We start from the raw sequence: 25,367 nt of genomic DNA, 5'->3' as shown, positions 1-25,367 counted from the left end.
TTTGAGGCTGGAATTGAACTCAAGAAAATTAGTCTTCTTGCTTCCAGGTCTGGCATGCTATCCACTGTGTTGCTTAGCTGCTCTTGGACAATTCACTTATCTCAATGTGCTTCTGTTTAATTATCTATAATATGAGGAAATCAGACTCTATGACCCTAGCTTTCTTTCTACAAGCTCTAACTCTACAATCCTACTACATGTGTCCCTCAGATCAGTTCTTTCTCCACTCCATCTCAGAATTTCTAATTCTGACTCCATTTGTTTAGACAATTAGATTGAAGTTTACTTTTGTACCTTCAAAGATTTTTTAAAACAAGTTTTCTGAGTAAGCTAATAGTATAAGTAAGTTCACAGGGAAATATTTATACAAAATGTGGTGGAGCTCACTTTGCATGCAAATGATTCACTAATTACAAATAAGCCTTCTTTCCAAAGAAAACAAGTCTGCCACTGGCTTCCGGTTGGGATTTCAAAAATAGTCCGTTACTAGTGTTTCACATCTCACTGGGAACTCTTGAACATCAATCCTTGGGTAGCTTTAAAATAATATTTGTTTCTGCTTTCCAGCACGAATTTCTTCTCCATGTATGAAGTTAGGGCTAATCATTCTTCTCAGTTTTCTTTCCTCAAATGTCAGGGCCCATCCACACACTGGATACTGAGTTGGTAGAGTACAATCATTATTGATAAAAAGAGACGGTGATAAAATACTGGCCAAGTTCTTCCATTTCATATTCAGAGTTGTCCACATTTCTGAGTAGCTTACATGCCTTTAGTATCATCCACATTTTGATCCTGAATACAATTTTCTAACATAGTTTTTGGGTTCACTTCCACATTTTCCACATTAATGTCATGGAGCATCAATGTGGTTGCTTTATTTAATTTGGAATATTTTGCAAAGTTCTTCATATAGTTTTTTTTCCCCCTTATATCATCCTTAGTAACAGAGTACAAGTCACTTTTTTGTTGGTCTTTTTATTTATGGTTATTATGAGTACTGCAAGAATATAACAATTTTGGGACAGATGCTATTATTATCTCTATTTTATTTAAAATGAGAAAAGATCAGATGTGAAATCTGAAGGTAAGAGACTTGCCCAGAGCTTTACAACTTGTGAATGTCTGAGGTCAGATTTGAAATCAGGTTTTCCTTACTCCAGGACCAGTGATCATTTATTTCCTCACCTAGTTTTCTCTAAGAAAGCGTCACAGGAAAGAATGTACATCCTTGGTTTTGGGGGAAATGATGATTCTTCTGTTCTGTCTTTAAAGCAAATATTTTTAAAATTTAATTGATATTAATTGGTTAAATGGAAATGGAATGCTAATTACAGTAGGTAGTAGATGGAACACAATCAGTCCAGTGGGGGATCAAGTCAACAGAACTGGATAAGAGACATCCTAACACTGAGATCCTTAGAAGCCTGAGAGGGAGAGGCAGCCAGATTTATTTTGGGATAATGAGGAGAGAGATGGTACTTGCTGCCTAGAATGACTCAGATTTGATATTCTACACTTTATCAATTCAACTTATTTGCTTTTCTCCTCTAAAAGGAGGATTGGAGGGCAGAACAGTAAACTTCTTTTACAGGTAGGATTTACAACCTTTCCTGATAACTCCATTCTCCATCAGCTGCTCTGTTTGATTTCAACTCCATGCAAATGAACTGAGTAAAACCTTCTTCCCTCCTTTTTAGCTTTCTACTGACCCTTCTTGGTCACCCCTCTCTGATTTTTAGTTTCCTTTTCTGTGTTTTCTTCCTCTGTTAAATCATGGGCTCCTTGAAAACAAGACTGGTTTCTTTTTCTTATTTGCATCCCTTGCATTTAGCACATGGTAGATATTTAATAAATGCTTTTTTAATTATAATTGGACTTGTTATAATAAATGTTCTATCTATCAGTATGAATTTAAAGTTTACAGAAGTAGACTTTATAGTCTATAAGTAGGCTGCAGCATATTATCATCAATAGCATATGTTGAAGAAGTTGTATAAAAACATTATCAATAATGTAGATGATCAGGAAAGGATATATATGCCAGTCATACAGCAAGAATGTTGGATGTTTACGTTGAGGCTCCTGGGAGGAAAAGGCAGACAGATGTACAGGGTAATGATGTAATTTCTAATCACCTCCCCAAAGGTTTAAAAAATGAGCTTAAAGATGATGATTATTTGGTAAAGTGGTTGTGAAATTTGACCCCTGGTCAGAACTGGTTCCTATGGCCAAGCATGAAGCAAATTGCTGAATGACTCAAGTGTAGCCTGAGTGTTTTCGTGATGGATCCAGGAGCAATTATGAAGTGTGAATGAACTAGAATGTGGTGTGTGTGTGTGTGTGTGTGTGTGTGTGTGTGTGTGTGTGTGTGTTTGAAAGAGACAGAGAGAAAGAGACACAGAGAGGCAGAGACAGAGATAGAGTTGGAGATAGAGGAAACAAAGACACAGAGAGACAGACAAAGATGGAGTTAAGGAGACAGAAATGGAGAAAGAAACATAAAGAGGGAAAAGAAAAGTGGAGAGAAAAAGAGAAAGAGGGAGAAAAGAAAGAGAGAAAAGGGTGAAGAGGGAAAGAGGAAGGGGAGAAAAGGAAGGCAGAGAAAATGATTTCTACTATTAGTAATCAGCACACAAGTATCTCTTGAAATCTTAACAGGTTTCAGAGCCATTATTATTTATACTTTGGATTTTCCTTCAGTAGGAAACATCCATCTGCAAGGATCTGAACTATGTTTTTCTTAATGGAATAAGAAATAAACTATAAGTTCATGTGAAGCTGAATCAATTATACTCTCATTAGTGTCTACCAGCCCTGAAGAACAAATCTTTCTTTCTCACTCCCTTCCTTTTTCCCTCCCTTTCTTCCTTCCTCTTTCCCTCCCTTTCTTCCTTCCTCTCTCCCTCTTTCTTCCTCCTTCTCTCCCTCTTTCCTTTCTTTCTTTCATCCTTCCTTCCTTCCTTCTTATTTCCTTCTTTCTTTCCTATCTCCTTTTCCTTCTCTCTCTTTTTTTTCTCATCATCATCTAACATACTTTGCATTAGAGTCTTTGGAGTTTTGCATTGGAGTCTGCAACATACTGTGAAGGTAGGAAAGACTTAGGGAGAGAGGATGCATTACATGGGATGGGAAAGGCCTATAGTGAAAATACTAAATTTAAACAAGGAAGTCAACAAATTCCATATCCCTGTTGACTAATTTTCTTCTTGCATTGCCCTTCTTTCTCTTTACTCCTCTTCATGAATCTTCATAAATGAAATTAATTTTTTTTTGGTAGATGTGTCTCTCCTACATCACTTCTGAGGTGAAGCATTTCCTTCTGGCTCATTTAGGATTCTTTCTTTTATCCTGTGAGTTCTTTTTAGATTGACGGGTAAGGGAGGATGTGTTCTGGGTGGTCTATGATCCTAAAACTCATTAGTCCTAGCACAATGTGAAGGCAGATGTTTGCCGAGCATCATCCCTTTGGGGTCCGTCGAGACCCTGAGATTTGTTAACCAGCAGAGCAGGATGTCAGGTCAGAAGATGGGGGAGTTAAAAGAGAAAGACAAATACCTGGGGAAAGGGAGAATAATAGAGTCCTTCATGGGCCTATGAGCTCTCAGTGTCTGATCTGTAATTATAAATAATCTCAGCACATACTCAAAGCTGGACAAACAACTCCAAAAGCTCTACAGCTGTGCAGAGGGGCTCATGTGGTCAGGTCAGACAGAAGGAGGGTTGCTATGTTCCTTGCAACCTCTTCAGGGAGAGACAGAATAAAGTTGTGAGAGTTTTCTGAAGCCCAGATGACCATGTATGTCACTTTGATTTGTTATCTGTAAAATTAAGAGAATGGAATAAATGGTCTTTCAGCTTTAAATTTATGATCCTACGAATCTCCTACAACTAAGTTAATTGAGTGCTTTTCTCCCATGCCAGAGTGGGGTTATAGATGCAGCAAACTCACATACACTCTTGTCCTGGAGCTCTACAGGCGACTTTCCTGATCTTTCAAAGCTTACCCAATTATATCCTCATCCATTCCCATTTCCTGTACTTTTTCACTCATAGAATAAAGGAATAGACAGAACAGGGACAGAAGTAATAGCATGTGGCTATGGCTTCATGTCTCCTCTGGATAAGCTGCTGGAGCTAGCTTTTCCCTACCCAGAGACTTACAACAATCCTTTTCCTCTTTTCTTTCTACCTTTTCCATGTAGGCAAAGAGAACAAGGTTGAGTTATTGGAACTTTTTGTGCATATATGATAATTTCTGACTCAGAAGTCAATTAAAATAATTTTTCTCTACCATGTTGTAAGAGGACAGGAAGTAATAAGAGAATGACTGCATATAATCTAAATTGGAGAGGAAGATCTTCCATTATATTTGCCTAGGTTAATGAAACATCCATGTTCCTGGGACTTGGTCCTCTTTGGCAGGTCTCCTATTCCAACTACAAGAGCATGCCATGATGTACACAATGAACAATATGCTTATAGTACAAAAGCCTAATTTAGGGGAGAAGTATTTGAATATTTATTGAACTTAAAGGAGTGATTTTAGATTAAATAGACCTCTGAATAGTACTTTGGATGATAATGAGGACAATGATGATGAAGTCACATTTGAAAATTGCTGTTCTTTTCATTTTCAGTGTCCTTTCTACTGGGCTAAGCTGCTTTTTATTTTCATAGATCATAGAATCATAGGATTTAGATCTGAAAAGGACTTTAGAAATCATAATCCCATACCAGCAAATAACAAAGCAAACCTATATCTATGGAGTCAGATGATGATGAGCATTTTTAGCAAGCAGACTGATTTGCCAGGAAAGTTGTTTTCCATGTTCATCAAGCCTCTTCCCATGAACTCAGAACTTTCAGAATCTGTGGTGGTTGTAGGTAGGTGGGTAGGTATAGGTGGTGGTAGAGAGGCAATAAGTCAGAATATTTTGAGTGTTATGGTCAATTTCTTGTTTTTTTGGTCTTTGTGGATCATCTGATACTCTTTCTGATTTTCCCACCATCATAGCCACAAACATGTGGTTATGATATTACCAAGGAGAAAGCAGAAGCATACAGGCATGATTGATGGGTCAAATCTCAGTGGCTTTCAGTTTTTATGATACCCTGGATCTCATCCTATAGATGTCCCAATTTTTTTTTTGAAACATGATAAAGCTCCCTTGACTTAATTTTTTTTATTATTATAGCTTTTTATTTACAAAACATATGCATGGGTAATTTTTCATCATTGACCCTTGTAAAATCTTGTGTTACAACTTTTCCCCTCTTTTCCTCCACTCTGTCCCCTAGATGGCAAGTATACCAATACATGTTAAATATATTAAAGTATATATTAAATGCAATTCATGTATACATATTTATACAGTTATCTTGCTGCACAAGAAAAACTGGATTTAGAAAGAAGGTAAAAATAACCTGAGAAGGAAAACAAGAATGCAACCAAACAATAACAGAAAGAGTGGAAATGCTATGTTGTCGTCCATACTTATTTCCCATAGTTCTTTCATGGGTATAGCTGGTTCTCTTCATTACTAAATAAATGGAACTTATTTGGATCCTCTCATTGTTGAATAGAGCTACGGCCATCAGAATTGATCATCATATAGTATTGTTGTTGAAATGCATAATGATCTCCTGGTTCTGCTCATTTCACTTAGCATCAGTTCATGTAAGTTTCTCCAAGTATCTCTGAAATCATCCTTCTAGTAATTTCTTACAGAACAATAATATTCCATAACATTTATATGCTACAATTTATTCAGCCATTCTCCAATTGATAGGCATCCACTCAGTTTGCAGTTTCTATCCACTACAAAAAGGGCTGCCACAAACATTTTTGCACATACGGGTCTCTTTTCTTTCTTTAAGGATATAAGTAGTAACACTTATAAGCCCAGTAGTAACACTGCTGGATCAAAGAGTATGCACAGTTTGATAACTTTTTGAGCATAGTTCCAAATTGTTCTTCAGAATGATTGGATCCATTCACAAGTGTCCCTGTTTTCCTGCATCCCCTCCAACATTCATCATTATTTTTTCCTGTCATCTTAGCCAATCTGAGAAGTATATAGTGGTATCTTAGAGTATGAATGCCCCATTTATTTTATTTTATTTTTATTTTTTAAATAACTTTTTATTGACAGAACCCATGCCAGGGTAATTCTCCCTTGCACTCACATCTGTTCTGATTTTTCCCCTCCCTCCTTCCACCCCCTCCCTCAGATGGCAAGCAGTCCTATACATGTTAAATATGGCACAGTATATCCTAGATACAATATATGTGTGCAGAACTGAACAGTTCTCTTGTTGCACAGGGAGAATTAGATTCAGAAGGTAGAAATAACCCAGGAAGAAAAACAAAAATGCAAACAGTTTACATTCATTTCCCAGTGTTCTTTCTTTGGGTGTAGCTGCTTCTATCCATCATTGATCAATTGAAACTGAGTTAGATCTCTTTGTCAAAGAGATCCACTTCCATCAGAATACATCCTCAAACAGTATCGGTGTTGAGGTATATAATGATCTCCTGGTTCTGCTCATTTCACTTAGCATCAGTTCATGTAAGTCTCGCCAGTCCTCTCTGTATTCATCCTGCTGATCCTTTCTTACAGAACAATAATATTCCATAACATTCATATACCACAATTTACCCAACCATTCTCGAATTGATGGGCATCCATTCATTTTCCATTTTCTAGCCACTACAAACAGGGCTGCCACAAACATATTGGATGACCCATTTTTTAAAGGAAAAATATTTTCATGTGCTTTGTTTTTTTACATTACCTTTATTCATTTTTTTCTTTAAAAAGTCTTATTATCTTTTACCATTATCTTATATTCATTTCTGACTATACTACTATCTCATCAATCTAATATTCCCTTTAGCAAAGAAAAGAAAAGTTTAGCAAACCTCATTGAATTGACATCACATACAATATTCTACATCTACAATATTCTACATTCATCTCTTTAGTGAAAAAAGGGAGGTTCATTTACTCATCTCTTATTTGGGACCAAGCATGCTCTGTTTTTACAGAAGGTTTAGCTTTGTCATTGATTTCATTTCATAGTCTATATTTGGTGTGTATATTGTTTTCCTGTACAACTTTAGCAAGTGAAACTGATGTTTTACCATGCTTCTCTGAATTGTTCAAATTAGTCATTTCTACTTTTAAGATTTCTTTTTAAAGATGAATTCATTACCTCTGGATGTAGTGGTGATAGAACTCTAATCTTCTCAGTGGACCAGGCTGGGTCAGCAACATGGTATTTCCATGACTTTGTCTCATTCTGACAGATTATCTTTTTCCTATTCTTTCATCTTCCTTGAACTGGCCAGGTACCTGTTTTCAGCTTTTGGATAATTCTAGCTTCTTGATGTCTCTTCAGGCTTTCATCTAACTGCTTTGTTCTCTGTCTTCTGACAACTAGCAGGTCATTCAAGTGTTCTTTATCAAAAAGAAAAGTAGTTTACTATTTACACATATGCTGCCATGTTTTCATCATTTAGAGAACAGTGGTTTCCAAACTTCTTTAATTTGCCTATCAGCAAAACATTTTAAGAACAAACCTCTGATGTGTGCATGTTTACTTATTTATAAATTATATACATGTACTCATAACTGAAAGCATGATAAACTTACACAAATACACATTTAACAGAATGAGACAAAGATGAAATTAAATGCATAATAATAATACTAACTAGCATTTATATAGCACTTTAAGATTTGCAAAGCATTTTACATATGTTAGTTAATTCATTTAATTTTCACAATGACCCTCTGAGGAAGGTGCTATTGTTATGACCATGTTGCAGATGAAGAAACTGAGGGACAAAATGGTTAAATGATTTGTCCGAGTCACATGGCTAGTAAGTACTCTGACTCCAACTCTGGTACTCTTCTTACTATGTCATCTCTTATTGGCAATGGGAATGTTCCTGGAGTTTACTGAGTAGGAGAGTGACATAGTCACCCCAGTGTTTTAGGAAAAATCAATATGACAATTGTGTGGAGGATGAACTGGAGTGGGGAGATACTTGAGACAGGGAGCCCAATGAGGAGACTATTATAATAGTCCATGTTAGTGGTGATTAGGGATTGAACTCATGTGAGTAGAGAGAAGGGGATAATGAAAGAGATGTTATGGAGGTAGAAATGATGAAATTTGATAAATGGCCAGAAATGTGGAATGAGGGAAAACAAGAAGTCAAGGATAACCCCAACATTTTGAACCTGTGTGACTAGGAAAGATTGGAAGATTGTGTTTATTTTTTTTTTTAATTCTTAAAATTTGAGATTTATTTTTTATTATAATTCAAATTTCGATATATTTGTAACTTAAGAGTTAACTCAAGACATCCTAAGCATCTTAAGCATCAAAAAAAAAAAATTCTCTCCCCACTCTGTTTGGGGAAGATAATTCTTTTCAATATTATATTGCATTGTGAATTCCCTTTAGTTATATTTTCACCCATTCAATATTCAATGTTTAACATTCAATATAGCAAGAGTTATATCTTCTATTATTTTTACACACTGCCTATTACAAAATGGATATCATTAAGCACAAATTTTGAAATGTTACTGGATTTTTGTAATAGAAGAATTTCAGTTTTTGTTGTTTTGAGTTATGGGAGGCTGATTAGGTAGCGGATGTTAGTAATAATTGATACTGGAAGACCAAACAGAATGGTCATATGAACAAATTCTAATTTTTAAGGAATTATTTTCCTCAGTGAGCTTTTGTACCTCCTTTTCCAATTGGCCAATTTTACTTTTCAAGACATTCTTCTCCTCATTAGCTTTTTGCATTTCCTTTTACACTACTCTCAATTCTCTTCCTGATTTTTCCTCTATCTCTCTTCCTTGATTTTCAAAATTCAATTTTCCAGATCCCTTTTGAACTTTTCTATGGCCTGAGCCCAATTCTTATTTTTCTTGGAGGTTGTGGATGTAGGAGCTTTGACTTTGTTATCATCTTGAGTGTGTGTTTTGATCTTCCTTATCAGTATAATAATTTTCAATGGTCAGAAACTTTTTCTGTTGTCTGCTCGTTTTCCTAGTCTACTACTCAGTTTTTAACATTTTGTTAAAGTAGAGCTGTTTTTCAAGGCTGGAGGTTGCACTGTCCAAAGCTCAGAGATTTTGTGCAGCTGTTTTCAGAAATCCTTCTAGGGACTTAACCACAAGCTCCCTTTTCTGCTCTGGAATTGTTAAGAGTATCCCTCCCCTACTATGACTGTACAATCTAGTATATTAAAGCAACAGAGTTTTGTTTTGCTGATGCTGGGGAGGGGATATGCTGAGGTAGCTTATATTGAGACTGCATGCCAGACTCCCATCCCATTGGCACAGATCTTCTCTGCTGATCTTCCAAGTTCTCCTAGTCTCCAGACTGAGGTAGTCATACTACTTAGGAAGTGCTTGCAGGAACTATGCCAAGTCCCTGGGATTTAAAGCAAGACAAAACATAGATAGTCCTTTCCTCTCGAGGACTTCCCTTTCTAATGGGAAATTTGCATTCTCTGTCCATTATAATTTGGTTAGGATTATTGATGAGAGAAAGGATTTTTTCATTCTAGGCATTTCTATTTTCAGTGTCTCACACTGATTAGGAATGCCTTCTCATAGGAGATGGAACATAAATCACAATATTTAGAGTTAGAACTGACCATTCCAATTGACTTAGAATGCAAAGTGTCATCTATATCCAGAGAGAGAACTATGAATGTGGATCAAGGCAAGTATTTTTACCTTTTTTTGTAGTTGTTTGCTTGTTTTTTCCCCCTCATGTTTTTTTCCTTTTTAATCTGATTTTTCTTGTATAATATGATGAATATGGAAATATGTTTAGAAGAATTGCACATGTTTAACCTATATAAGATTGCTTGCTGTCTTGGGGAATGGGGAGAGGGAGAGGAGAAAAATTTGGAACACAAGATTTTGCAAAGGTGAATGTTGAAAACTATCTTTGCATGTATTTGGAAAAATAAAATACTATTAAAATAAACAAATTTTAAAAAAAGAATTAGAAGTGACCACAGCAATAGCAAAAAAAAAAAAATCCCAATAAGATACTTTACATGTCATGGAGCCATTATTTAGAGACTTCCATTAAAGAGGAACCTATTATCTTCAAGGACTGGAATGCATTATTTCCTTATCTCTGACCAATGAAATCTTTCTCTTGTTTCAAGGCTAAACTCAAGTACCCCTGCCTCTATCAAGCCTTCCTTGATTTACTTCCCCATTCACCAAATAAAGATGTCTTTTTTTTTCACAATCCCTCCTACTTCATTACCTTGTTCCATCATATTCAACCCTCAAATGAGATAACATAGTAAAGTACTTTGCAAACTTTACAAGACTAGCTATCATCAATTCCTATTGTTATTATTATCTTGTATCATACTTACTTGTATTTCTTTATCTTTTTATCCCCAGAATAGAACACAAAACTTCACACATAATAGGTCCCAAATAAATGTTTGGTTAACTGAATAACCTTGGATCTTAAAATTATTTGATTCTGTCCTTGACCTGAGAACATCATGCAAGCTAAAAAGATACACGGTAAGGAATAGAGGTAGTTCCTTCAGCATTTCTTTTTATCCCCTCGTTTTTATGTACTGCCCAAAGTTGACAATCCTAATCTCAATTGACCTCCATCTCTATTCAATAAACAGCATTTTACTCAATCTTATGACCCCATATCTTCCAGAGCCTTTTGCCACTGTCTCTGTTTTTACCCTCCAGATCAAAAAAAAGAAAAAAGAAAAAAAGAAAAGAAAAGAATGTAAAGTGCTTTAGCACAATGCCTGGCACATATTGGTGCTATGTATTTGTTATTCCTTTCTCTTGTCCTTCTATCTTCCCTTTTCTTTTCCCTTCTCTCCTTCCCCTTCCCTCAAGATTTGAGCTTGAATCCAGCCTCAGAGGATGGACAGCTGCTGTGGGACTCAGCCAAGTCCCTTATCCTTGCTCAGATGTATTTTCTTTATCTTTGAAATGGGGATAATAAAAACACCTAATCCCAAGGTTGTGGTGAGGATTAAATGAGATAACATATAAAGAACATTTTGCTAACCTTAAAGGACTATATAAATATCTATTTAAAAAGATTAATACTATTAGTTATAAGTGCATATGTATAATAAAATGCTATGGAAGGAAATTGTTCAGAAAGTTCAAAATTCAGCTTTCCAAATGATAACACAAGGATTTTTAAAAACCAAAACCAAAAATAATGAACATTTCATCTGCATTTACATTTTTGTCTTCTTCCCTCCCTCTCTCTTTTTCTATTTCTCTCTCCTTCTCTCCCTCTCCCTCTCTTTTCCTCTTTTTCTTTCTTCTTATTTCTCTCTCCTTTTCTCCTTCTTTCCCTTCTTCCCTCCCTCCCTCTCTCTTTATCTCTATCTTTTTCTTTCTATCTCTCTCTGTCTCTATTTGTTTCCATTTTCATCTCTCTCCTGTACTGATTTTGTAAGACTTTGTAGCAGTGAAGAAATTATCCTAATTGAAAGAAAATTCAGAACATTGTATCTAGTTAAGTTTCCTTGCTAAGAAAAGTCCATATTTCAAAAATTATGTAGTAGTCTTTTCTGAAGACTCTTTAGAAAAGGAATATTCTATAGCATAGAAGCATTCTTTAGTATCTTAGGACTTTGAGGTTATGGAGATAAGTTTGGGTGACATTTTGGTGTTTCAGAAAGCGTGGGAACAACAGCCTGGCAGAGAATTCCAGAATGACAGGCACTGGGCCAAGATAGCAGCTGTGTAAGATGAATCTTGAGTATTTGAACATCTTTGCCCTGTACCCTTCTGAATCCCCTGCTTCTGGGAATTGCTGGGATTCCTGGTATGGGGCAATGCCAAAAAATTCTATATATCAGAATATTAGCTAAAATTTATATGGCTCCTACAATGTGCTAGGTACTATTCTAGATGTTTCACATTTATTATCTCATTTGAGTCTCACAACAACTCTGGGAGGTAGCTATTACTGTTATCTCCATTTTACAATTGAGGAAACTGAGGCAGACAGAGATTGACTTGTCAGGGTCATATAACTAGGAAGTAAGTTCAGATTTTACTTCATACCTTTCTAACTCCAGGGCTAGATTGTATGCTTTGCATTCTCAGCTGTACTATATAACTTCTCTTACAAGTTGGAGGCCACAGGGAAACTAGGAAAGTTTTAAAAAACCACAGCTCATCCCTTAAGTACACTGTTAGAAGTTGTGGGGAATCTCTTAATCCTGGTATCCAAGGCATCTCTATTCACTCCCTTCAGTTTCCTATAACAACAAAAGTTAAAACAGAGGATGAAAAAACTATCCAGGAACGGTAGTCTGATGGTGCCTTCAGTTATAGCTTTCTCCCAGCCTAAGAGATGAGAAATGTGTGCCTTGACTCCCTCCCTTTAGCTCAGACCACCCTGTACAGAAGGTCATAACAGCACCCATGGGGCCAGCAAAGGCACGGACTGATAATGGTGATGACTGAGCTCTACCATTTATCATTTTTCAATGAAGAATTATGCCAGTGTTTGAAGCCTGAAATGAAAGTGTCAGATCTTCTGTGAATTATAGGTTTCATTATATAACTTCATTATTGTCCCCTAAGGCAATTTGAGATGCTGAAATCTTATAATCTCATACTTCCTAAAATTTATTACCAACTCTTGCCTTCCAACTTCCTTCCCGGCCCCAGTCCTCAACCACAGACCAATTTATAGACTCTAGCTTTTTTGTCTTTGTCACTGGATCCCCAGATGAACACAGTGCCTTGTATGTGGTAGGCTCTTAAATGCTTCTTAAAATGAATTGTGAAGTGTCTGTATTGCCATGAATTCTAATTACTCTGTAGAAATTTGTATCTGAGAATTTTTACTTCTCTGTTTAAAAGCCCTGGAGGGTGCTGGCAAATAATAGGTTGGAGAAATCATGTCTATTCCTATCCCTGCTCAAATACTGGGTGTAAATCTCGTATCTGACCTTAATGTACTTTCTCAGGAATCTGTGTGTCAGATTTGACTTTTTTTCCCTCCCTTCAGATGTATGGTTATTTAAATGTTGATGCAGTAATATTCCTCATCTGATTTACTTTAGGAACCAGTGTTACCACTGAAAATGTATTGGAGTCCAAGAAATAGTTATGATGTATGTATCACACACATATGTATGTCTGTATGTACACACATATAGTATTGTAATCTTATATGTGTGAATATATATATATGTAATTCCTGACCCCTAGTTTGGAACTCTGTCCCCTCCTAAGGTAACTCGGTTATGCTTATTCTTACCTCTTAGTTTATATTATATTCACTTGTTTATGTATCTTATCTATTTTATGTAAAACCTGAGCTTTGAAAGGGCCTTGACTATGCCATAATTTTTTTTTTTTTGTATCCCTAGCTCTCCAATACCTTATAGCAGTTTTCATAGAGTGGATGAAAAATAAAAATTTACCAAATTGAATCTGTTGAAATAACTACCCAATAGAACAGCACAGACCTACAGAAGAGAAATAGACAAATCACAAGAGGCTAAGATTTGGATGTGGAAAGATGGTGGGGATTTCCTGAAGCAATGATTTGATCTTGTTTCTAGCCCAGACCATTTTCTCTGGGGGTTGTACCTGCTGCTTGAGAAGAGCTGAAAGCAAAGGGACAAAACATTCCAAACATAGTTATTATATATGAGTAGAGTTTGAGACTCTAGCTAAAGGAGGGAAAATTTGACTGGAGACCAATTAAAAGCTATTTCCTTGACTGAAGATAGTAATATCAAGAGTGAGAAGGTTGTTTGTGTGTGTGTGTGTGTGTGTGTGTATGTGTGTCTGTTTTTTTTTTTTTTTTTTTGGGAGGGATGTTCAAAAGTCTACCTTGGGAGGTCATTCTTAATAATACAACAGTGAGAATAATAGGTTTGATCTGGATACTGTTAACTTTGGGATATTGCAAAAGAAAAAAGTGCCAATAAGAAAGGAAAAGAATAAGCACCTATTCTCTCCCCCTTCTCCCCCCATTTAATAGTAGTTTATTTTTTTCCAATTACATGTAAAGATAGTTTTCAACATTCATTTTTGTAAGATTTTGAGTTCCAATTTTTTCTCCCTCTCTTTCTCCTTCCCTTCTTCCCTCCCCAAGACAACAAGTAATCTGATATAGATTATACTTATACAATCATGTTAAACATATGTGCACATTCATCATGTAGAAGAATCAGAACCAAAGGGGAAAAAACCATAAGAAAGAAAAACCCAAAACCAAAAAAAAAAAAAAAGTATGCTTCAATTAGCATTCAGACTCCACAGATCTTTCTCTGGATTTGAAGCATTTTCCATCATTAGTTTTTTGGAATTGTCTTGGATTATTGTAGTGCTGAGTAAAGCTAAGTCTACTATAGTTGATCATCGTACAATGTTGCTATTTCTGTGAACATGTTCTTTTGATTCTACTCACTTTACTCAGTATCTGTTCATGTAAGTCTTTCAAAGTTTTTCTAAAATCTGCCTGCTCATCATTTCTTATAGCAAATAACACTCTATTATATTCATATATTACAAAATGTTCAGCTATTCCCCAACTTGGGAACTTTTCCTCAATTTCCAATTTTTTGCCTCCACAAAAAGTGTAATAAGTATTTTCACACATGTGGATCCTTTTACTTTTTTATGATCTCTTTGAGATACAGACCTAGTAGTGATATTGCTGGATCAATGGATATATACAATTCTATAACCTTTTGGGTGTAGTTCCAAATTGTTCTCTAGGATAGTTGGATCAATTCATAACGCCACTGATAATACATTATTGTTTCAATTTTTCTACAATCCTCCAACATTTGTCATTTTCCTTTTCATTCATATTTGATAGTACTTAAAAGTTGTTTTGACTTGTATTTCTCTAATCAGTAGTGATTTTTGAGCTTTTTTTTCCCCATAAAATTGTAGATAGCTTTAATTTTTTCATCTGAAAATTGCCTGTTCATATCCCTTGACCATTTATTAATTGGGGAATGTCTTGTATTCTTATAAATTTGACTCCATTCAATATATATTTGAGAAATGATACTTTTATCAGAAATGTTGGCTGTAAAAATTGTTTCCCATCTTTCTGCTTTCCTTCTAATCTTATTGCCTTGGTCATTTGTGCAAAATCTCTTTAATTTAAAATAACCAAAATTATTCATTTTGCATTTCATAATGTTCTTTCTTTCTTGTTTGGTTATAATTTCTTCCCTTCAGAGATCTGATAGGTGAACTATTCTCTGCTCTTCTAATTTGTGATATTATCCTTAATGTCTAAATTATGTACCCATTTTGACCTTATCTTGGTATACAGTGTGAGATGGTGGTCTATGCCTCGTTTCTGCCATACTATTTTTCAATTTTCCCATCCATTTTTGTCAAATAGTGAATTCTTACCCCAGAAGCTGGAGTCTTTTGAGTTTATCAAACAGTAGATTACTACCAGCATTTATTACTGTGTCTTGTATACCTAATCTATTCCATTGATTCACTTGATTTCTTTTTAAAATTTTAAAATAATAGCTTTTATTTTCAAAATATGTATAAAGGTAGTTTTCAACATTCATCCTTGCAAAACCTTGTGTTCCAAATTTTTATCCCTCCCTTTTCCCCATCCCTTCCCCTGGACACTAAATAATCCAATATAGGTTAAACATATGCGGTTCTTCTAAACATATTTCTATATCATGTTGCCCAAGAAAAATCAGATCAAAAAGGAAAAGAAATGAAAAAGAAAAAGAAAGCAAACAACAACAACAAAAGGTAAAAATACTATGTGATCCACATTCAGTCCCTATAGTCCTCTTTCTGGATGCAGGTGCCTATTTCTCCTATGCTGCCCCAGGAAGCAAATTCAAAGATATTTTTGTATTGTTAATAAGACAGAAAAGATGGCATAGTGTATAGAGTGCCTAGCCTATGGCCTCAGGCACTGACTAGCTGTGTGATTCTGGGCAAGTCATTTACCTTGTTTGTTTCAGTTTCCTCATCTGTAAAATGAGCTGGAGAAGGAAATGGCAAACGATTCCCAGTATTTATGCCAAGAAAACTCCAAATGGGGTCACAAAGAGTAGAATAAGACTGAACTGACTGAACAACAACAACAGTATATAGAAATCTCAACAACCATTTGAAAGAGACTTTCACAGATCTCCCTCTCTCTCTCTCTCTCTCTCTCTCTCTCTCTCTCTCTCTCTCTCTCTCTCTCTCTCTCTCTCTCTCTCCATCTCTCTGTCTTTATTAGTATTTAATTGTTCCAAATACATGCAGAGAGTTTTAAACATTTGCATTTGCAAAAATCTTTTGTTCCAAATTTTTCTTCCTCCCCCTTCTGCAAGACAGCAAGCAATCTGATGTAGATTAAACATATACAATTCTTTTAAACATATATCCATATTTGTCATGCTGTGCAAGAAAAATCAGATCAAAAAGGGAAAAAATATGAGAAAGAAAAAACAATAGGCAAGCAAACAAACAACAACAAAAGTTGAAATACTATGCTTTGATCTACATTTAGTTTCAATAGTTCTCTCTTTGGGTATGGATGTACTTTTCATCAGATCCCTATCTCTACACAAATAATTTGTTTCTTTTTGGTACATTTGCAGAACAAATAATTTTTTATTCCTCCATTTGATAAGTTCTACCTTTTTCTCTCTGAGCATGTGCATTATGGAGCCTGGCTATACTTCCAGACCTTAATTTCTGAGCTGTTGTAGTGGGGAATATTATGTATTTTGTCAATTGTGATCATTCCTTCATGTGGTTTTATCTAATTTTTGTTGATGTGGAAGGATTGTTTTTTGGGTGCTATGGTGGGGAGAAAAGGGTAGACTATTGGAAGGTGATTGTGGTGTCAAACACATAATCTACTAATAAAGCATATTCTCCCCAATTATAAAGAAAAACCATTTATCAAAATTTTTAGGAACTAACAAATTGACCTTTTTATAATCCTCAAGTTTCTAATTTAGTATTTTTTTGAGAGAGTTGGACATTTTAATTTTCTTTTCATCACTTTGTTACAATAGTAATTTGAATCATAGAATCTTAATGTTGGGATGGGACCTTTAAGGCTATTCAGTTCAATCTATCTTTGGAGCATCAATCTCCCTTTTAAGTGGCCAAACCTCTGCTTAGGTATATGAAGTAACAGAGAGTCTCATCTCTAAAGCATTTCTTTCTGATGCAGTTTGAACGGTCTCAATTTCTGGTGGTCAAGAGGTTAGTGGCAATAAGAGTTGGTAAATATCCCCTTTAAATTGGCCACAGGTTTAGGAGTGAAGGAATTCACTCATTCCTGAATTATTAATTGCAAACTGAAAGTTTATTATTGGATAGAAATCAGTTTACAAGGGACTGACTTCTGTAGTGACAGAGATCTATTAAGGAAATAGAGTTTTGGCACTGAGAATGCTTTCTCAGTGGGCAGAAAAGTCCTGGCATATGAGCAAGCCACCTAAAGCCATTTGCAAAGACTTAGTTGAGGGAAGCTGTTATACTGGGTATCTTGATGGGGGCTGAGACAGCCTGAGCTGACCAGATCAGGATTCTTCAATTGAATGAGAATTTAGAATTTCTATGGGAATTGATTAGTCCCTGAATAGTATTGCTTCTCTTATCCTGGGAAGATGGGGCTCTGTCTCTGACTTCTTGGAGCCTGAGAGATCCTGATCTCTGAGATCAGAAAAGGAGACACAATCTCTAAAAGTGATAATCTTAAAGGGAACAGTTCCCTTCTCCTTCATTTCCACTTTTAGATAGGTTTGATCATTGGAAAGTTCTGCCTTACATTGAGCTCCAAATATGCCTCCCTCTAACTTATTCCTCATTTTGTTCTCTAGGTAACTAAGAAAAATAAGACTACTCTAAAGGTATGTTAGTAAATGTTTAACAATTAGTTCTCTGAAAAAAAAAGTATACATGACACAAATTTAAATTTCATTGTTCTTATAAACACTGAAAAAACACCCAAAGGTTCTAAATTTGATTCTTACACAAAGTCATTTATGAACTGTGAAGCATTGGTCATGTCACAATCTCTGTGAGCCTCAGCATTTTCATCTGCAAAATGGGCATAATAGAGTCTCTACTTTAGAGCTGTAATGAATTGTGCTGGTTGTGCCTAGATATTGTCTTGGGTTCTTGTTGTTTCACTGATGAGGACTTTGTTCTGGGTGATGTCTCTCCTTAAGCTCTCAAAATTCCTTTTGATTATATCAACACTTCTATAAGTTGAAAAATGATTTTTTTTCTGCCCTAAGTACTCTTTGAAATGACACTTTGATGCCAAACTTTGATTTCAAGGTTAGCTCATATACTTGAGCTATGTACATTCCTAGTTTTAAAAAGTTCTGAAAGTCCCAAATATCAAACAGAGATTAGAGGATTATTTCCTTGGAGAGAAGCTTGTGGAGCTGGGACCACAGAGATGCTTCAGGGAGCAAGTACCAGTGGGGATATCTAGGCAGCAAGATGTAACAATTCAATTCAATTCAATAAACATTTATTAAATGCTCATTATGTGCCAAACACTTTGCTAAGCACTGGGGATACAAAAAGAGACAAGAGACAGTTCCTGTCCCCAAGGAGTTTAATAGATTAGATAATATGCAAACAAATATTTAAAAAGGAAGTTTTATAAAGGATAAATAGGACATTATTAAAAGAGGGAAAACACTGGAGTAAAGAGAGTTTAGGAAAGATAGGATCTTAGTTGGGGTTAAAATGAAGCCTGGGAGGTCAGTAGTCAGAGCAGAGGAAGGAGAACATTTCAGGCATGGGAGACAGCCACAGAAAATGTTCAAAGAGTACCTGTCAGGGAGTAAGGTATAAGGAGACTAGAAAGATAGAGGAGTCTAAGTTACAAAATGCTTTAAAAGCCAAGCAGAAAATTTTGTATTTGATTCTGGAGTTGATTTGGAAGCTAATGGAATTTATTGAATAGAGAGATGACATAGACAGATCTATACTTTAAGAAAATCACTTTAGTGGTTGAAATGGAGAATGGGTTGGGTAGGGAAGAAGGTAGTGAGAATGATGAGGTACAAATGATGAGGCTAGTGGTATGAAGAGATGGGAGAATTGGGGTGAGGAATCCCCTTTGGTCAGCACCGGTCCAATGCAAAAAGTCTGTGTGACAAAAGAAGGGAATTTTATTGGCACTAAGAAGCCAGACTTCTTAGTGGATAAAAAGGTCAATAACAAAGGTTAACCCTGAGAAGAGAATATCTTCAAGTGGGCAAAAGTCCTGGCAGACAGCCTTGCCAAGAAGAGAGCTTCCTTGGCAAAGCAAATTCCTGTTTTGGACTTCTGCAAAGATTCAGGGTTTAGAGTTGTCTTTTATTAGCAGTCTGAGGCTTGGGCTTTCATTCAAAACTGAATGAGATTCCTTCAATGTTGTTGATATCCCAGGCCTAGATTTCCAGTTGAAAAGAGATTACTTATCTTGGAGTTTCCAGCCACTCAATCAGGCTGAGATCTCCAACTGAATGAGACCACTTAATTTGGGGAGGGCATTGTCTGGGAAAGGTATGCTTTTCCCAGGGAGAGTCTGAGACCCCGAATTTCCCTTCTTTTAAAGGGTACACAGTTTCAGGGTTCACCCTTATCAGTAAGAAGGCAGGCAGTCCCAGCAGCAAGCTATTACAATAGCCCAGGAGTGAGATGATGAGTGCCTGCATTAGGGTGGTTGCAGTTTCAGAAGAGAGAAGGAAGCCTATTTGCTTGATGTTTGAGAGATGTTCCAAAGATGAAATCAATAGGCTTTGGCAACAGCTTGGGTATGGGGGCTAAGAAACAGTGAATAATCCAGTACAACTCCTAGGTTGTAAACCCAGAGAATTGGGAGGGCGGTGTTGCCCTCTGCAGAAACAGGGAAAGTAGGAGAGCAGGATTTAGGGGGAAAGGTAGTGAGTGAGTTCTGGTTTGGACTTGATTAATTTAAGAAGTCATCTAGACATCTAGGTCAAGATGTCTGCAAAGCTGTTCAAGATGTGAGACTGGAAGAGGTCTGTGGAAAGGAGAAAGGAAAGGTGGATTTGAAAATCATAGGCATGGAGATGTTAATTAAATCCATGAGAGTTAGTCATTCTGAAGTGTGGGGAAAGAACAGACTCCTTTTCTTTTGACATTTCAAAATGATTAACCTGGAAATATCTCAAACTTAACATGTCAATAGGACATCTAAGATGCACAATACATGCCCTGGAGTCAGGAATGACTGAGTTCAAGTTTGACCTCAAATACTTGACACTTAATAGCAATGTAACTATGGGCAAGTCACTTATTCTTGGTTGTCTCTCCCCCACAAAACCAAAATTATAGAAAACTTAACATGTCCAAAAACTGAACTCATCTTTTCCCTAAACCTTTATAAGCCAGGAAATTATAAAGACCCAGAAATAGCAGTTGATGGGATAGTAGGAAGAAGGCAAGGATTTCTCTCTAGTGGTTGGACTTTTTATTTCAACATTTTCTCATCACTTTCTTAGGGATGTGTTAGTATAGCTTAAAAGTCTAACCAATTTCCCAGGAAAAGTATATGGAGGTAGTGTGTGTGTGTGTGTGTGGGGGGGGGGGGTTGGGGGGGGTAAAAACATCACTAGACACAATGTAAAACATGAATCAAACATAGAATGGGTGGTTATTATGTCCTTTGACAGAACGATTTAAACAGGATTCAGTAACTTAATTTATAGCTGCAGACACAGTTGTCTGGGAGACTGATACATCTTATCAGAACAAGTAACATTTGTTTGTTTTTTTAAGGTTGCTAATGAGGCAGTTTACCTCTGCTCTGGGCATTGATCAAACAACTAAGCTTAATCTTTCTGGGAGTCCCCTTCTCTAATGAAAACATTTCCCTTGATTTTGGCCCCATTCCTGCTACTGCAAACTTTATTACTTTAGTAGATGTTGCCACTACTATTCATGGACCGAATGGAGCTGTTGAAGCTCACATTTTGTTGTTTGCTTGTTTTCAGTGGTGGCTAATTCTTTGACTCTTTATGAATTCTTTCTTGGCAAAGATAATAGAATGGTTTGCCTTTTCCTTCTTCAGCTCATTTTCCACATGAAGAAATTGAAGCAAATAGGGTTGAATGACTTGCCATGGGTCACACAGCTAATAAGTATTTGGGGCTTAATTTGAACTCAGGTCTTCCTCACTCCAACCCTGGTGATTTATCCACTGTGCCACTTCACTGTCCTCAAACTCACAATGCTACTATTAAAGGCAGCTAGTAAAAAATACAGTAAATATTGTGTTAGGCTTGAAGTCAAGAAGACCTGCCTTCAAATCTAGCTTTAGACTAGTTGTGTGATCTTGGGTAAGTCACTTAAACCTTAGTATCCCCATCTGTAAAATGGGGATAATAATAGCAGCTAGCTCCCAAGGTTGTTGTGAGCTTGTATTAGAAATACAAGGACATGATATTTGTAAAGCGTGATTCATAGTTTGTGCTACATACACAAAGTTGTTATTATTATTACTTGTTGGTTTGTTTAGTTGTTGTCCTTTGTTCTCGAAGAGGATCAAAATGATATTACTATGTTAGAGTTAAGTTAGTGTGTCCAACTATGGTTGATTAGACCAATACAAGTTTGAAATGTTCTGTCACTGATCAGACACAAATTATTACAGTTAGCACAGTATCTGATGCACAGTACATTCTATACAACAAATGTTAGCTATTATTATAGGCAAGGAAACACAAAAGCAGAATAACCATGGTCTCCCTGTGTTGTCTGGTCTGATTAAGGTCCCTCAGGAAATCGCCATTGTGTGGGCTAGATCTGAGAATTGTATTCTTATATGATCCTTCATTGTTGTCACATATTGCTGCCCAGAGAATCATTTCTAAGAAGAGATCAGTTGGAAACCACCTTGTTTTTTAAAAGGTCCGCTGAGTCTTTAGCTCTCCCAGTTCTTCAGTTAATCAGAGAAAGCTCAGTGATGAGGCCCACAAGGCCAGAAAATTGCCTTTAGATTTCCTTAGTTGCTGATAAAAAGTAGACATTATCTGTGAGTATTCTAGGGGATGGTGACTAATTAGAGGAAGATTAGGGGAAAGGTTCCCATTTCTTTAGGACAACTCTGCTAGGTAGAGAATACAAAGATTGTAATCCCTGTTTTAATAAGGAAAAAACTGAGATTCTGATACTCCAAAGTATCTGAGGTAGAACTCATAACTTCTGACTCCAAGGCTTTTCTCCCCTCTGCTTTGCTTTTCGACCATACCATAAATTGCCATGTTATTGCTGAAATTTCTGTCGATTAATTTTTTAAAAAATTCTTTAAAATTTAATTTAACTTTAATTTGAAATTAATTTAATTTAATTTTAAATTGAGATGTTGCAGGGTAAGAACCATTCTTTTACTTTTCTTTATCTTCCAAGGAACCAAGCACATGAATGTCTGCCCTCTATATCCAGAGTAGGCTAGGGATAGACATGAGATTTGTGATTTCATCCATGTTGGGAATTCCTGGTAAGAAAGTTCTCTCCATCCATGCAGGTCAGAAAATTCTAGAAAATTTCCCTGAGTACTCAGAGATTAAAAGACTTGCTCAATATCATAAAGCTACTCTGTCACAAACAGAACTTGAACTCAGGTCTTCCTGACCTTAAGACCAGCTCTCTATCTACTCTGGAAGTGTCCTACACACTGCAACACTCCTGAGTGTGGTTAAAATCAGATTAAAATATAATTGAGAAATATTTAATAAAATAAGAAAATACAAGAAAATGTTGATAATATTACAATTCAAAACTGAGTAACTATGCAACACACTGGGATCCTTATATATGGATCAGTAGTCCCCATTTTGAGGGGTTTGACATTTGACATGACATATATGACCATGTTGACTTTCCTATGCTATGGACCTTTAATTCATATTCTAAATGACTTAATGTCCTCAATAAAAAACAAATCTGACTAAAACCCACCATGTCAATTCCATTGTCATTTGTTTGACAATTAAAAAACATGTCCTTGTATTTCTCAGCATTGGAATTTAGCAGTGTTTTTCACTCTCTTCCTCAGAAAATGGAATACTTTTTGAAGTTTACTGATTTTACAGAAGTCTAGGCTTTTAGTTTGTGAATTTGCAATACAAAATATGATATTGAATCCCAAATTTTCAATGTACCCAAAGCAATGCAAATGGACCTTTAAATTAGATCATTGACAAATTCATACATAATTGGAAAAGATTCCTTTTGGATTAAAAAAATAAAGTATCCATACTGCCCTTTGGGAGGTTTTCAGTGCAGCCACCTGGGGTCAGGATGTGTGTAGATGGGAACAGAGTTTGAAGGCACAAGCTGAGAATATTTCCAGTTTTAAATTTCAGTGAAAGGGCAATGAAGCCTGTTGTTTTCTTCCTATTCTATTGGGGCCGCCAAAGCACTATTAAAAAAAAAACAACAAACCAGGCTTGTATTTGGTTACAAGAAATGAGGAAAACAGAAGAGATTGCATTTCAGAAAGAAGGGAAAGGAAAAAGCTGAAGGTAATCTGAAGGACCCCTGTCTATATTATTCTGTTCAGGGAGTTCTCCCTTCTACTCCCCCAGAAAAAAAAAAAAAGGCTCTTTTTTAAGTCCAACAGGAGAAGTGCGGATTGGTCCTTCTAGGCAAGAAAGCACAATAACTGTTGTTTAACAAAATTTTCTTTTAAATTATGTAAAATTTGCATTTATATTTTTATGATTAGATCACTTTCAACTCCAAAAATATCTTTTCCTCCTTCCTTTACCCTATAAGCCATGGATTGTCATCAAGAATTTTTTTAAAAGAGGAAAAAAATCAATTAAGTTAAACCAATCAACATATCAACATATCAGCATAGTCTAACTGTATGCAGCTTTACATATCTATTGTCTTCCACCTCCTCAAAGAAGAAGTAGGAGGGGAGGGGATTTTCTCAATTCTTATCTAGGACCAGGTTTCTTGGTCATTATAATTATACAGTGCTCTGGTGAACACTTTCCTTTAAAAAAAAAAAAAAGAAGAAAAAATTCACACACAACAAAACAAATGACATATAATTATATATAAATATAGTTATGCTAAAATTGATAATAGGATAACAGGTAGCTGGGATAAAATGAGAAAAGGAAATGGGACACCATGTGAGACACAGTTTGATGTGATCTAGAAAAGAGTGTTGTCTTTAAATCACACAGGAGGATATACTCCTCAATTCTTTTGAAAATTAAGAAACTCTTCTCTGGTGTGTCTCGGGATCTCTGAGGACTACCGCTTGTTATTCAGTTGTGATTGACTCTTCTTGTTGTTCTTTGGGGTTTTCTTGGCAAGATATTAGAAGGGTTTAGCGTTTCTTTTTCCAACTGTTATACAGCTGAGAAAACAGAAGCAAACAGGGTTTCATGACTTGCCCAGGGTCACATGGCTAGTAAGAGTCTGAGGACAGCTTTGAATTCAGAAAGATGCACAGTCTTGATTCCAGGTCCAGCACTCTATACAAAAGGGAAACCAGCTACCCCACCTGGCACATAAATGCTTTATCTCTCTGTTAAACAAGACTGAGAGAAGAGACATACTGGTCATTTGGCTTCCAATTGCTAAAGAGAAATTGTGCCATTACAAACTCTCTTCAGGTTTCTGAAAGAAAAGAAAAATTGAAAAGTTGACACATAAGGAGCTACCAACCTGTATCATGCTCCTAATTTCAGCTTGTACCCTTGAAATTTTGGGGAATTTCCCCTTGGATGAGATATGAAACTCCCAGTTGAACTGAGTTGTATCATTCCCAATGGAAGAGCATATTCACTCTGTAATATCTGGAGCACACACACACACACACACACACACACACACACACACACACATATTTCATATGCATACTTCCTTTGATTTCTGTTTGTGAAACTAACTAAATATTTGCTATTACTATACTGGTGCATTGTAGAACTGGTATCAGGTGGGAACAGAGTCAAGCTTTTGATATATGGCTTGGGACCCTCCTTCCCCATTAAGAGATACGGATTAGCAGTGCAGTTTGAAACTAAAACAGAAAATAGGTATATCTATAGATAATGATTTAAGGCAATAAAGAGATTTCATTTTAGCCTAGTACATTTTCTCTGAGGAGAGCAAAGTGGCCAGTTTCTGTCTGCAACCTTCTATGGAGAAGGGGAGGGGAAACTCTAGATAGAAACTCTTGCTTCCCTATAAGCTGCATCTAGAGAAAGCCAGGTGCATATTCATAACCTATGTGGGCAAAAATAACACAGTCCCACCACCCACCCCCTATATATGTATATAGAGCACTGAGCTGGA

This window comes from Antechinus flavipes, chromosome 2 (assembly GCF_016432865.1).
Source record: "Antechinus flavipes isolate AdamAnt ecotype Samford, QLD, Australia chromosome 2, AdamAnt_v2, whole genome shotgun sequence".
Taxonomy (NCBI): Eukaryota; Metazoa; Chordata; class Mammalia; order Dasyuromorphia; family Dasyuridae; genus Antechinus; species Antechinus flavipes.
Note: the sequence above shows the minus strand (reverse complement) of the source record.